Here is a 15,000-nt window from a genome sequence, read left to right as displayed (position 1 = left end):
TGCTCGTGTGTATGTGTGTGTCTGTCTGTCTGTCTGTACGTCCGCGCGTGTGTGTGTGTCTGTCCTTCTGTGTTTGTTTTCCAGGTCTGAGGGCACCCACCCGCATGGCCGACCCATGCCCATTGGACGACTACACCTGGATGAGGCTTTCCCCACATCCTCGTAATCCCCCTCTACCTCCTGCACCCCCTCCCACACCCACCCCTGTACCTAGTCCAGGTACATGATGGTTGGACAGGGTAATGATCTTAGCGTGTGTATAGCGGGCATTGGCTGCCTTTGCGTGTTTGTAGTAACTCGCGGAGCGCACAACGACCTGCGTCCGAGTATGTCATGGAGCCGATCGACCAGGTTATACTCGGAATAATATAGGTCGGTTGATTCTGATAAACGACATTTTTTCTTTGTTATACGACGTTGATTAGGCTTGTTTTTGGCTTCATTTTTGTTTGTCCATGTCGGATTTCTCGGAAGGTAGGTGGCATTATGGTTCCAAGTGATTTTTTTTTTATCGTAATAGGTTCCAGCTTGTCAGTGAAAGGCTAGGAAGGTTTCCGGGCACGCGTCGAGAAGCGGAAGTTATCGGTAATTTGACCCTTAAGTTTCCAGCTGGTCGATACTTGTACACCTGGCCGTGGCGGGGGAGGGTGGGAGGTGAGGTGGGGAGAGGGAGGGGTAGGATAGGGGGGGATAGAGGATTGGAAGGGAGCTTGTATTGGTCGGGACATTTCAGCTGAATAATAAAATACGTCTTGAGTTATTGCTGCTGTGGAAGGAGAGTCTTGGTGTGTGTGTGTGTGTGTGTGTGTGTGTGTGTGTGTGTGTGTGGGAGGTCGCCTACCCCTTTCGCTTGACACTGTTCAGCGTTGTTCTTTGGGCTGAGCGAGTACTGAACGTGCGGACCTCATTGCCTTTCGCAGCTTACCCACTCATTTGCGGGTTATTGATCTTCATCGTTTATGTATGGTTGGGTATAATGTGTGTGTGTGTGTGTGTGTGTGTGTGTGTGTGTGTGTGTGTGTGTGTGTGTGTGTGTGTCTATATATAATGTGTGTGTGTGTGTGTGTCTATATATAATGTGTGTGTGTGTGTGTGTCTATATATAATGTGTGTGTGTGTGTGTGTGTCTATATATAATGTGTGTGTGTGTGTGCGTGCGTGCGTGCGCTTTCTCTTTTCCACATGCCATGCAGTTCCGAGTCTTTTAAATCCACATGGAGACGAGACTAGTCCACTTGCAGGTGTCTTCACCTTGGCCGATGACGTCAGTAGTTGTTATGCAGTCCTGGTGTTGCCTCACGCCCTCCTCGCCTCGCAACGTCCATGCAGCAGCCCGCCACTCCTCGGCCGAGACAGGAGCTAAGCAGGAATTTAATTAAAGCCTAGAATTACATGCAAATGTTTACGTAAATCCTCTAGTAGTTTGCTACACAGCAGAGCCTCGATACCCGACACTGGCGCGAGGGATTTCAGAAAGAAATGGGCGTGGTGTAAGGATATATGGAGTGGTGCTTTAGGTAGTTGGGCGTTGCGTGGGTCTATGTAGTGTTTTTGGACAGGTAAACATGCTTCATGGGGTTGATTTGGACACCTTAGCGAAGCAGGTCATCACGCCTGCTTGACTGGAACTATGGGCCTTACATCATTGTAAAGGCTGTGTAGGCCTACCGTGGGTGATGAAGATCCCATTTGGTAGGTTGCGTTGGCTTAATTATTGCTCATTGCTCATTATTATCGTCATCACAAAAATAATGATGTTGATACGGTAAACAAATTTTGTCGTCATTCCAGACCTTCCCAATAATCTCCAAAGACGTTTTTTTGATCTTTTCGTGATTCACTTAAATTTATTTTTCCGACCTCATATTTTCTTGTCATTAGACTCAGACTCTCTCTTTCTTTCTGTCTCCGACCAGGGATCCTTAATTACCCTGCCATTATTAACGACCCGGAACATAATTAGGGCATTATGATCTGAAAGCTGCTGGCCGTGACGGAGACTGGGTTAATGGAGGTGGTTATTTACAAACGCGCGCGCACACACACACACACACACACACACACACACACACACACACACACACACACACACACACACACACACACACACACACACACACACACACACACATACATTCACACTCACTCTCACTCTCACTCTCTCTCTCACTCTTACTCTTACTCTCACTCTCACTCTCACTCTCACTTACTCACTCACTCACTCACTCACTCACTCACTCACTCACTCACTCACTCACTCACACACACACTCTCTGATTGTATAACATGAAAGATAGTATATATCATATAAACCCAAGGCCCGCTATCTGCATGAGTCTGTCATTCTCCATATAAATAGTATCTATACTTATCTGTATTCTCTTTCTGGTCCACTCCCTTCCCACTCCCACACTCCCTTCCCACTCCCACACTCCCACACTCCCTTCCCACTCCCACACTCCCTTCCCACTCCCACACTCCCTTCCCACTCCCACATTCCCTTCCCACTCTCACACTCCCACACACCCTTCCCACTCCCACACTTCCTCCCCACTCCCACACTCCCTTCCCGCTCCCACACTCCCTTCCCACTCCCACACACCCTTCCCACTCCCACACTCCCTTCCCACTCCCACACACCCTTCCCACTCCCACTCCCACACCCATTCTCCCTAATTTCGCAGTCGATTTCTCAAGCTGTGGCGCTGTCTGTCTCGAGGACGTCATATTCACTCAAGTAGGGGCTCCTGACGGACTTCCTTGAATGGGATGGATGGGCGGGGGACGGGCGGACGGGCGGTCGGTGTCTCGTTCCTGGAGGATAGATTGCCTCTTCTCGCGGGATGGGGATGGTTGTGGCTCGTATGGTGAGGAGTGTGTTGTTTGGGTGAGGTTTATGGTTGTGTTTGTGATACGGGTGTGTGTTTTATTTGTGTTGGTGTGGGTAATTTCTCTCTCGGTCGGACTCCGTTGTTCAGTCGCATTGCTGTGTTTATGTTTTGTTTGGAGACTGTGTGAATGATCTGTTTTTATTTGTATGAATGTATGTATGTATATATATGTGTGTGTATGTATGTGTGTATATATATATATATATATATATATATATATATATATATATATATATATAGAGAGAGAGAGAGAGAGAGAGAGAGAGAGAGAGAGAGATTGATAGATACATACATACATACATACATACATACATATACATATACATTCCAATTCACATTCACATACATATACATATACATTCCAATTCACATTCACATACATATACATATACATATACATATACATATACATATACATATACATATACATATACATATACATATACATATACATATACATATACATATACATATACATATACATATATATATACATATACATATGCACATACCCATACCCATTCCCATACCCATACTCACGCACATACACACACATTTATATATATATATATATATATATATATATATATATATATAATATTAAGGGATATACATACGTGTTTACATTATATACTGATATATATTAATGTCTGCTTGTCTGTATGTATAGATGGATACGCGTGTTTGTATACATTTCCGATCCTCATCCAGGGAGGTAGCTCTCCCCGCCGCCCTTATTTGAATAAGGTGGTATTTCCAACAAGGTGCATTGACGTACATGTCCCAATTTAGTTCTCGCAAGGAGTGGCCATATTACCCTAATGCTGCGGTGCGGTTCGGGCACCTCGCCGTTGTGGTCGAGCCTGTGTTGGGGCGGTGTCGTGTTCGTGTTGTTTATTTTGTTTTCATTGTTTGAGATGAAGGCGATGGTGATGGCCATGGTATTGATGGTGGTGATGCTTGATGCGATGAGGATAGTTGTTGTGTTAATGATACTAGTATTTTTATGTGACTAGTGATTGTATTATTATTGTTGCTACTTTCATTGTAATTTTTGTTATTTGTATCAGTAATTTATTTTTATTATTATAATTGCTATCTGACGGAGGAGTATCACCAGTCTTCTCCATCCATAGGCCTACGTCTCTCCTTCCTTTCTGCCCAAGTTTATCAAAGTCTTCCTCCATTTCTCTCGTCCGTTAAGGGGGCCACATAAAAAGGACAAATATGAACTTTAATGGTCCACGTCTACAGAGACTCTCGGCCAGGTAAAGGGCAGGTAAATTGGGATGCCTTATTATTATATATATATACATATTCTATACATTACCTGAAAGGAAATAGGGGTGGGACGGCATAATGGTTGGAAATGGGACTGATTTCTACTTTTGGGGGATTTTATGTAGTCGTTTTTTTAATGTCATGTTTTTCATTATTATTAAAGGAGAGGAGTTAGGGGAATATATTTCAAGGAGGTTTGGAAATCTAGCTAATGATGGCAGAGAATATCTTGTAAGACATCGGAATTCTATGCTCAGGGAATGAGGATTCTATTATCCGCTCGTAAAATTTGTTAGGGAGTTTTATGTCCTTTGAAGTGAGGCATTGTGGACACATTTCCATTGCGAGGTTGTCGAATATTCCCTGATAATTAGGAAGCATTTAGTTGTGTATGTATTTTTTAAGCTTAAATTTATTAATAAACTGTTTGATTATTGTTACTGGAGAAATGATGACGATCATAATCAGTGGCACCACATTGTTAGACAGCTAGTACTGTTATTTTGATCCTAAGCAATGACTAATTATTTACTTCGATCATTATTGATTTGCTTCATAGTTATTTTTGGAACATTAATCATTGTCCTTTTTGTTCTTATTATTTTAATTAAATGTTGATAATTCGAAGCGAACGCTAAGCCCTTGGTTCTGCCCTCACGGAAGAGGTTTGCTTCATCCACGTAAATCTTTATTCAGATTTCCAGCACTGGAAGGATTGGGGTGGCGAATAAGGTGGGCTTAGAGGGGGGAAGAGCTGGGGTGGGAGAGCCGGGTTGGGGACCGGGAGGAATGGGGGAGTAGGCTAGTGGGGTGAATGGGTAGGAAGAGGGCTGGTGTGGGGGTTGGTGAATGGCTAGGGTGGGCTGCGAGGGGAGAGGGGTGAAGAACGGGTGTGGGTGAGCTGAGAGAGGAGGTATACGGGAGAACGGGTGGTTGGGGCGGGGAGGGAGCGAGGCTGGTTTAGCGAGGCTGCTCCTCCAGGGGAACACACCCACGACTTAACCTGATAACGTACGCTCATTACGGCTGACTTTAGCATATTACCACACAAGTGCCCTGGAGCGGCCTGACAGGATGCTGCGTATGTCCCTGGGATGCGGCGGCTAGGTGGGGGGTAAGAGGGGAGGGGAGGAAAGCAGCGGGGAGAACGGGGGAGATGCGAGAGAGGGGGGGATGCAATTACGAGCGGAGAGAGAGGAAAAGGGAGACAGACAGATACAGAGGCAGATGCAGAGGCATACAGACAGACGTATACTGAGGCAGAGGCAGAGGCAGACACATGTAGACTAGACTAGACGAGACGAGACGATACCAAGATTAAGAGTGGCGTGTTGCTAGAATTTTCCTCGTGTACAGTCGCCCTCGTGAAAGATGGGTCAGACGTCTTTTTATAGGGTGCCCCTCAGGTCCTATTTTTCGCCACAAGTTGGTATTTGTGGAGATATATCTACTGTTGCCCAAGAAGAATTGTCACATCGGCCGCTAGCTCACTTCGGAAATGCCCGACGGGATGAAGGTCTTGCGCGCGTGTGAATATTCTTGACCTTAGTTAGTCGGGGTCATGTTGGAGTGACTCCTGCATTATCCAGTCTTGCTGATCCTTGGGCGGCGCGGACGGGAGAGGGATAGGCGGATGTTGGTGGTACGGTTTAAAGGAGGATAGGCGGTGCCATGCTTAGAATCCAGAATTTGGAAGACAAATGGAAGGGCGAAAGAGGTTGTGGTTCCGAGGCGAGTAGAGGACAGTCGATTAAGGTGATGTTTAGGTGCAAGTGATTGGCACAAATGAATCTCTGATAAAAGCGAAGCGATATTAGGGGAATATTTCTATTAATATTTGATATAGAAGTTACACTGATGAGTTTTGATATACTAATTAATTCACGCGTTTAATGAACGGACAAAGAACACCAGCCATATACTATCACGAATCGCGACGTATGGCAGGAAAGTCAGGTGTCAGCGCACAAGGTCGGGAATGCCTCGGAAGACAAAGAAACTCCTCCAAGGGCAAGGTCGGCGAAGGAGATAGCGAGAGTGAGAGAGAGATCGCAGGGTGCCCTTAAAAAAGTACCAGTTGACTTTGACCCTTGGTACTCTCGCTCAGTGTCAGAACCAAGGTGCGAGCGGCCAGGGAGTATGCTAATCGTGGAAGTGAGTAGGAAGGGGAGGGCATGATAGAAGTACACAGACGGGCGGTAATGACTCCTGAGGGAACTGTAAGAGGCACACGCGAGACAGGAAATGAGAAATTCAAGTAGATAAAAAGGATGGAAGGAATTTTTGAACAGTTGGATTAAATTTATTGGTAAAGAGCACCGTGAGGAGAATGGGATACGGCATCGTGGAATAGACGGAGACAGCGGGAGAACCTTGGTTACATTAATAACAGGAAAGATGTGGTGCTGATAGCGCTACAAAGGGGAATGGGAATGCCAGTAGGGAGAGGAACACGCTGAGTTGAATTTATAACCTTTGTGAGAGGGCTATGCCATGTTGTATTTTTTATATGGTTATGGCTGCGTGTTTCAGGATATTGAATGCTCTGGTGCTATTGGAGTTTTATTGTGTTTATGTTCCGTGTTTTGCTGGTATCCTTGTTACTGAACGGACGGGGTGGCATGGGTTGTGTGTGGGGTCATGCAATAAGCACGCTGCTCCTCTATGATCGGAACCGGAATGTTTGCCGCGTGTGAAACATGTATGTGTGTGATATAGTGGCGGCGACGGAAGATAAATCTGATATGTGACGTCTTCGGAGCCGTAAAAAATGTTGCCGGATCCGGTTTGATGGTCAGATGCAAGATCCCACGGACGCCATCACATCCGGCTGTCTTGATTCGTGTAATTACGACTTACCAGCTGGTCTGCCGTGCGCGCTTGGTTGCCTGGCCTTCCGATCATAAATAAGCTCTTCCCAAGATGACCGAGGAGGCGGCAGCGGCAGAAGCAGCGTCTCCGAAGGATCTCACGCCCTTATGGTTTAATGTCCTGTGCTCGACTGCGCATGCTCAGACCGCCAAACGGGGGGAATTAACTCGGCTGGCCGCGGCTCGGAGGCGAAAGGGGAAGGGGACGGGCCTGTAAAAAAGTAAATAAGTAAATAAATAAAAACATGGGTGGGACGCGGCTGCGGCTACCTTAAATATTTACATGTCGCACCATGTGTGGTCTTTATGGGAGCCATTAACGCCCATGCAGTCTGTGTCTCCTTCCTGTTGGCAACAGTGGTCCTGCAGAGTCGTTCCAGCATCAAAAAAAATTGTCGTCGAGCAAATTTGATCAAGTGTTTTATTGTGTGCGAAGGGTATATTGCAGGAAGCTCGAGGCTGTTCTACTTTGTGCAAGGAGTTTGTACTCTACTATTCAACTGTGTACTCCGCTCATACTTGTTCTACGGAGTTCTTTTATAGTGATTAAGTTCCTCTCTATGTCATTTTAATATTGCTCTTGTGTGTGTGTGTGTGTGTGTGTGCGTGTAATTGAGAGAGAGAGAGAGACAGAGAGAGAGACAGAGACAGAGACCAGGCAGGAATTTGTCGACGAAAATAAGAAATAGAAAAAGCTTATTTATCTGACGTCATATGATGCACGCAAAGCAGCATAGGCTTATCGGATTATGACTTTTTTTCTTAAGTTATCGCTTTATTTGGTTTATTTTGGTTATATTCTAGATTTTTTTCTCTAGCTGACGCTCCATTTATCATTGAAATTATTAAATAATTGGATGATGGATTCTTGATGGATGTAGGATATGATGTGTTTTGCCGGAGCCGCGTTCTTGTTACCGTCTGTGGGTTTGTGGTAGCGATAGAAATTGTGGTATTTTCGGTTGTGAGGGACGGATTGTCAGAAGGTAATAATCACGCGAGAGTCTCATACCATACTTAGTCTCTCTCTCTCTCACTTTCTATGTATCTATCTGTCAAGCTGTATCTCTCTCTCTCTCTCTCTCTCTCTCTCTCTCTCTCTCTCTCTCTCTCTCTCTCTCTCTCTCTCTCTCTCATATATATATATATATATATATATATATATATATATCTATATATATATATATATATATATATATATATATATATATATATATATATATATATATATATATGTATATATATATATGTATATATATATGCACATATACACATATACATATATTATATGTATACATATATATATATATATATGTATATATATAACTATATATGTATATATATACATATATATATACATACATACAATATATATGTAAATATATAGAGATAGATAGATAATGTATATGTATATACATATATGAATGTATTTATGTATGTTTGGATATTTATGTACTCACGAATGCGTGGTCAAAAGCACGTAAAAATGAAGCAAAATAAATCAGAGACAAAAATAAGAGAAAAAAAGGAAAACGAGTTTGTGCATTTACTAAGAACTGACATGGACGCCATCTTACTTTTTTTCCTCTCTCGTCCATCCAGAAAGTTCTTTGTTTGTTTATCTTACACTCCTAAATCCCCGCTGTCATTTCGTTCTTATTTATTCATAGATATATTTATTTTGATTTGCTCTCGCCCATGTCAAGGCGTACATCACCCACGACCCTGTTTTTCCTCCACGAATGAATGGTCTAGTCACGTGGTGCACGAGGGTCCTGTACCAGCCGTGAATCGGGGAGTCGAGTTTCCCTGAGCGGGTCCAGGTATTGCCCAACGCCCAGTTTCTCATGTTCGTTTTTTGTACTCTTCGGCTCGTTCTGTTTTGTTTCTCGTTTTCGTTCTCTCTCGTTTCTCTGTTTGTCATTTGTTTGGGGGTTTCTGTGAGTTTGGATGTTGGATGGTAGGGGTTTCAGTTTTTTTGTTTTTTGTTTTTTTGTTGTGTTGTACGTTGGATAGGATTGGATGATTGGATAAGGAATTTAATAAAAGGCTATTCAACCATGCTGTCCATATACAGAGAAGTAGGAGAAAGTAATAGGCCTAGTTACTATTCTTGCCAAGCTCATCTCCTATGGTCAGTATATTGTGAGGTGAAATTAGGCCTCTCCTCACTCCCAGCCCCCTGCAGCCACCGATTTAAGTAGGCCTGGTGTTTAAATTGCCCTTTTGTCTCCTCAGAATAGTATTGTAATGGTTGTTAGAAGCAGAAGTGTACCAGAATATGAATCAGGGTTGATCATTTAAGCTCTAATCACGCGCTGGCAACTATTCCTCCTGGCGGCAGATGCGCGATGTATGATGATACGTCGTTTATTTTCATTGTTATCGCAAGGATATAAAATGTGAAGGGATGACAATTTATGTCATACGCTATGGTAAATAGTGTTTTCTTTTACTTAGTTTACACACGCACACGCACACGCACAAGCTTGCCTTGTGAATCCAAGAAATGTCGCTGAATGAAAAACGCAAACGCAGTAGTGGTCACATGACCAAGTAAAAAAGACACCAGAGGAAATACAAAGCCGTTGCTCTGAAATATAAAGAAATACTTCATCAGACAAGACTGTTATTTCTGCCATTATTGTATATTTATGTACCAGTCGTTTACGAACGATAGCGTGTCCGTCAACCACATATATTTTATTTATTATGTATTTCCACCAGAAGTTGGAATGATATATAAACGACATTAATTCTTTTATTAGCGGCATGTCATAGATTTTGGGATGGCTGAAGGGGAGGGGGGGGATGGGAGGGCTAAGGGGAGGGAAGATGTATTGGGAAGGGAGGGAGAGAGAAAAAGATTTAAGGGGGAACGGGGAATTCTCTCTCTCCATCTATCTCAGTTTTTAGAATATATATATTGTATGATATTTATAATGAGTTTTGATATTCCATATTTTCTTTCACAGGGTGATGAATCAGCAGTGATGACTTTGTGAAGAAACGAGTGAAAATAATAAGAAAAATATTTAAAAAACAAACGTACAAAACACAGGGAAGAAAGGAAAAAAGTGAGTGATTGTAGTGGGGCTAGGAAAAAAAAGTCTTGCTTTGATAGAATCAGATGAGTGTAACCAAAAGGAAAATTAATTTACAACTGTTATAATCATTGTGTAAAAAATATAATCTTGATCTTACGGCACTTCAAGCATTCATGAAGCACCGGAAAGATATATAATTTTTAGCCCCGCATCCACTATCTCTCGGTCTTTGGTCAAAACCAGTGAAAAGTTGGCTCGCAAAGAGAGGAAGAGAGAGAAAAAGACACCAATTTTTCCCCTGTTGAAAGAGTGTTGAGAGAGATCGGATTTTTGTTTCGTTTCCCCTCAACTAAAGCAAAATAAAGAGTTGGTAACAGTGCGACGCATGAAATCCAATTGATAAATCAGTCGCCGGGATTAGCAGGCGAGGCAGCTGGCTTCGAGAAGAGTTCCCATTTCGCGCGGGAATTCGGACGCAGACAGCTGTTCGCGCGGCAACGGAGCGGCCGACCGAGACAGTGAATTATTACCGACTGAAGCTTCGAATACCCTCCTTACCCTACACCCCTCCCTCGGACCCCTTATCCTGCTACCCCTTTCACTCCTTATTTTGATCCAGTTTTTTTTTTCTGTAACCCTCAATTTGGCTTCTGCTCGCCCTCTCCCCCCCTTTGCCCCCACCCCACGCCCAACCAACAGCTCTCCCCCTCGCGGCCGCTGATCAGCTGAGCGTCGTCGTCACCTCTTCCCCAGTTGGTCCTCGTCGTCTTTTTCGTCGTTTCATTATGGTGAGTTAGTTTTTGTTATTGTGTTTATTAGCATATATATATATATATATATATATATATATATATATATATATATATATGTATATATGTGTGTGTGTGTGTGTGTGTGTGTGTGTGTGTGTGTGTGTGTGTGTGTGTGTGTGTGTGTGCGCGCGCGCGCGTGTGCGTGTGTGTGTGAGTGCGTGTGTGTGTGTATGTATATATATATATGTATATACATATCAAGTAGCTTTTTATGTTATTTTTTTAAATTTAAGGAGCGGATATGCTATGTGATCTTTTATTTTTATTTTTTTGTTTACTAATTTTGATTATTAATGTTTGTTTTAGGCAATTTTTAAAAACATTTTCACTCATTATAAGACGGAACCTCAACATAGCGTATTCTACTCATGTAGATACTAACACGTCTCTGCCCCCTCCACCCCCCCACCCCACCCGTACCCCACATCCCTATCCCGGCCCTCAAGAAGTAGAAACGCAAGATGGCTAATCACAGCACGCCCGAGTGGCCTCCGAGGTGCGACAAGAGGAAGATCTGAAGATATTCGACGGGCGTGTTTTTGTGCGTGTTGGTCGGCGAGTATGGTAGCGGCTGCGGTTCGGGGAGGTGGTCTCGGCCCGCCCCTGAGGCCTGGTCCCTGAGCCCCGAGTCCTTACGGTCGACTGGCTGCGAGAGATCGGGCGGCCCTGATAACGCCAGACTTTTAAATCGGGCGGGAAGAGGCATTTAAAGAGGGGATTTAGATATGTTTACAATGGCCAGGCTTTCGGCTTGATGCATGTTGGGATTCTCGGATGTGCGCGGGCGGGCTCTCTCTCTCTCTCTCTCTCTCTCTCTCTCTCTCTCTCTCTCTCTCTCTCTCTCTCTCTCTCTCTCTCTCTCTCTCTCTCTCTCTCTCTCTCTCTCTCTCTCTCTCGCTCTCTCTCTCTCTCTCTCTCTCTCTCTCTCTCTCTCTCTCTCTCTCTCTCTCTCTCTCTCTCGCTCTCTCGCTCTCTAGCTAGCTTTGTCCATCTACATATATCTATTTACTTTACCATCTATTGATTTATTTATCTATCTATTGCCAAAACCTTTTTGTTTTTATGGCTCGTCTTCCTTTCGCCTCAGATGAAATTATGGGATACCGGTTCACCAATTTAATCGATAATAAAGCAGGTCCTCATTACAGCAATTTCTCCCTCGAGGCGATCACTTACGCCGAATGCAAGGCCCCGGAAGACGAAGAAAATATATTTGATTCATCTAACGGGACTGACTGCAGGAGGAACGTCGGATGATGATGGGAATGGGGGGAAGGGGGAGGGGTGGTAGGGATGGGGGGAAGGGTGTTTTGTCCGGGACGACCTTTGAGGAGACGTTCCTGCTGGTCGTGGAGAGGGTCGTGCCGAGGGTGACATTAGTGAATCGATTTTTATTTGTGGTACGTGTGGCTAGATTTTTATCACATGGCAGGCAGGTAAATGTGAGATTAAATATATAGAAAAGATGCAAATTTTATGCTGATTTTCGTTTTATGGTCGACAGACAGGCCTAAAGATATAGCGCTAAAGAGATGTGCTTGTTTATAGATAGGTCAACAAACCAGGAAGTCATGAAAAATCACGTATTTATGTATGATTGCAGTGGTCCGTACGTGTCCGTTTTGTGCATATTTAATCTATGTATGCTTGTGTGCGCTTAAGATGCATGACTCAGAAGCAAAGGTGTCGCAAGGGGACTGAGGTCAATGGCGGCAGTTGGAGCAAAAGCGAAGAGAATCAGATTATCAAAACCCTTTCGCATCATAACAAGAGAGGATTAAAACCCCTATCGAGAAAACGGCACACTTATCGCCGAGTTTATACTGCAGGTAATTTCTGCAATAGAAAGGCTTAAAGGAACATTGTTAGAATAATCAGATGTAATGGCAGTGCATCTGCGGCGATAACAAGCCTGTTGGTATTCTAAATACGGCGTTCGGGGGAGGGTTGTGAGCGGACTATTGTGTCTCTCGGATACGTTTGCTTTTGCTGCGGGATGGAAAGGTGGTTGAGAGGGTGCGGATATTGCTAATAGCGAGAGAGGGAGGGAGCGAGGGAGGGAGGAAGAGAGACGGAGAGATAGAGGGAAAATGGACAAAAGTCAGAGAGGAAGAAAGGAAAAGAGACGGAGGGAGGGAGGTGGAGAGAGAGAGAGAGAGAAAGAAATAAAGTAAAAGAAGGGAAAATAAGAGAGAGTGAGAGGGGATAAAAGAAAGAACGCACAATGAAGAAAGGAAGAGAGGGAATGACAGATAATTTGGGCTAACAGGGAAGGTGCGGGGAGAGGCGAGGCGGCGAGGGTGGCTAGGCGGCGGGAAGGGAAGGGGGCCTGAGGGAGGGAGTCAGGGGGGCGGGGTGGGTGTTGCACTGACCCCACACGTCATCACGCTTCATTACAGGGATGTTGCTTGCCGCCACCATGTCTCGAGGCAGTGTGACCTCCCCTCCCCTCCCCCTCTTTCTCTATCTGCCCCTCCTCTTCTCTCTTCCCCCAACCCCCTCCAAGCTACTTCATCGCATGCTAATGCCTTTGTGTCGGTCCCTCCGGGACTCGCGCGTTGCAAAAGGAGCTCCCTCTCTACCCCCCCCCCCCCACGCATTTCGAAAGGTAGGCAAATAAGGCAGACCGACGGCAAAAATCGGTCTTAATCAGTCCCTTTTTCTGTCCCTTATCGCTCTCGGCGTGCAAGACGGTGATTGGCCGACTGGAACGTGACCCTCTGACCTTGCAGGGCGCAATGGAGCACACTTCCGGGTTGGGCTGCAGTGGTGCAGGAGAGCGCCCTCGACACCTTGCAACAACTCAGCTTATGTCTTGCTGTTGGCCGTGTTCCTTGGGTGGAGGAGAGAAAACACAAAGGAAAAGGGACGAGAGGAAGAGGAAGAACGGAGAGAAAGAGGAGGGAAGGAGAAAGGCGAAGAAGGATAATCGCGGAGAATCAGAACTACGGAAGGAATTCACATTAAAATCACGAGGATGGCGGGGCGGGAGGCGGTGGAGGGGAGACATAAAATCAAAGATCTGAAGGGTGAAGGGAATCGCGGAGGGGGAAGAGAGGGAGAGCCAGAGAGAGAGAGAGAGAGTGAGTGAGTGAGAGGGTGAGAGACGCAGAAATGGGTTTACATAAGATGAGGGGAATGAGCAAGCATGATCGAAATGCCGCGCGCGTGAGAGAGGACAAGCCAAGTGTTTGAAGCAATGGAAAGATAGTGATAGTTCATATTTTTTTGTTTACATTTTTTGTATCGTGTCTTGTTTTATTTGCTTCTTTTTCCGTGACATGGATTAGCTCAGGTTCAGGCACAGTGGCGCAGGACTCTTTGCATCTCTTCCTCCTCCTGGACACTTGGAATGAGGGATGGAGGCGTAGGGGGGAGGGAGTTAAGGGAAGGAGGCGTAGGGGGGAGGGAGTTAAGGGAAGGAGGCGTAGGGGGGAGATGAGAGGGTAGAGGAAAGGAGGAATAAGAAAGAAAGGAAAGAAGAGTGAGGGAAGAACGTGATAAAGACAGGACACAGAAATTCCAGATTCGGCGCCTTCAAATCAGGATGGAATATATTAAGTTAGGTTAAGATTCGAATGGCTAGAGTGAATGCTTGTTAGGCTACGATAAGATGGGTTGAATGATGGTTGTTATAATTGACCTAGATTTTAGTAGGATAGAATGGGATAAAATAGTTTTTTTTAGGCTAAAAGTTTACCGGGGTAGGATTTGTGATGGTAGAGATGGTTAGACAAAGAATTATTAAGTAAATACGATCTCAAGAAAATTATTATTTGATTGATTGAGCCTGAAAATGATTACGAACAATGGAGAGTTATAAGAGCTTGGAGGAAAATATTGCGGCACGGGGCAAATGAGGAGTCAGAGAAAAGGAAAAAGAGGAAAAATCAGAAAAAAAGAAGTTTCAGTCCAAGACAAAAATCTTTTAAGAATAGAATTAATAAATAGACAGGTAAATATATATATAAATAAACAGATAAGTAGGTATATAAATAGGCAAAAACGCGAAATAAGAATAAGGAGAAAGGAAACGGCAAGGGTAGTACATCATTTGTTCGAAAGACCTTGGTAAGGCGTAGCATTGCTGACTTTGACG

General features: G+C 44.4%; 1 protein-coding gene across 2 annotated transcripts in view; it reads left to right on the top strand.

Moving 5' to 3' along the window:
* spri (Src homology 2 domain-containing protein sprint) overlaps nt 1-15,000 on the top strand; it is a 396,611-nt gene that overhangs the window by 2,175 nt on the left and 379,436 nt on the right. For both annotated transcript variants that reach the window (XM_086540720.1, XM_086540717.1), the window contains exon 2: nt 10,018-10,877. The gene's annotated coding sequence lies outside the window, so the exon portion shown is untranslated. The remainder of the gene's footprint in view (nt 1-10,017; nt 10,878-15,000) is intronic.

Source organism: Penaeus japonicus, unplaced genomic scaffold (genome assembly GCF_977035675.1).
Source record: "Penaeus japonicus unplaced genomic scaffold, GWHDUDI00000001_assembly GWHDUDI00000010, whole genome shotgun sequence".
NCBI lineage: Eukaryota > Metazoa > Arthropoda > Malacostraca > Decapoda > Penaeidae > Penaeus > Penaeus japonicus.
This window is presented reverse-complemented; position numbering and strand designations above follow the sequence as displayed.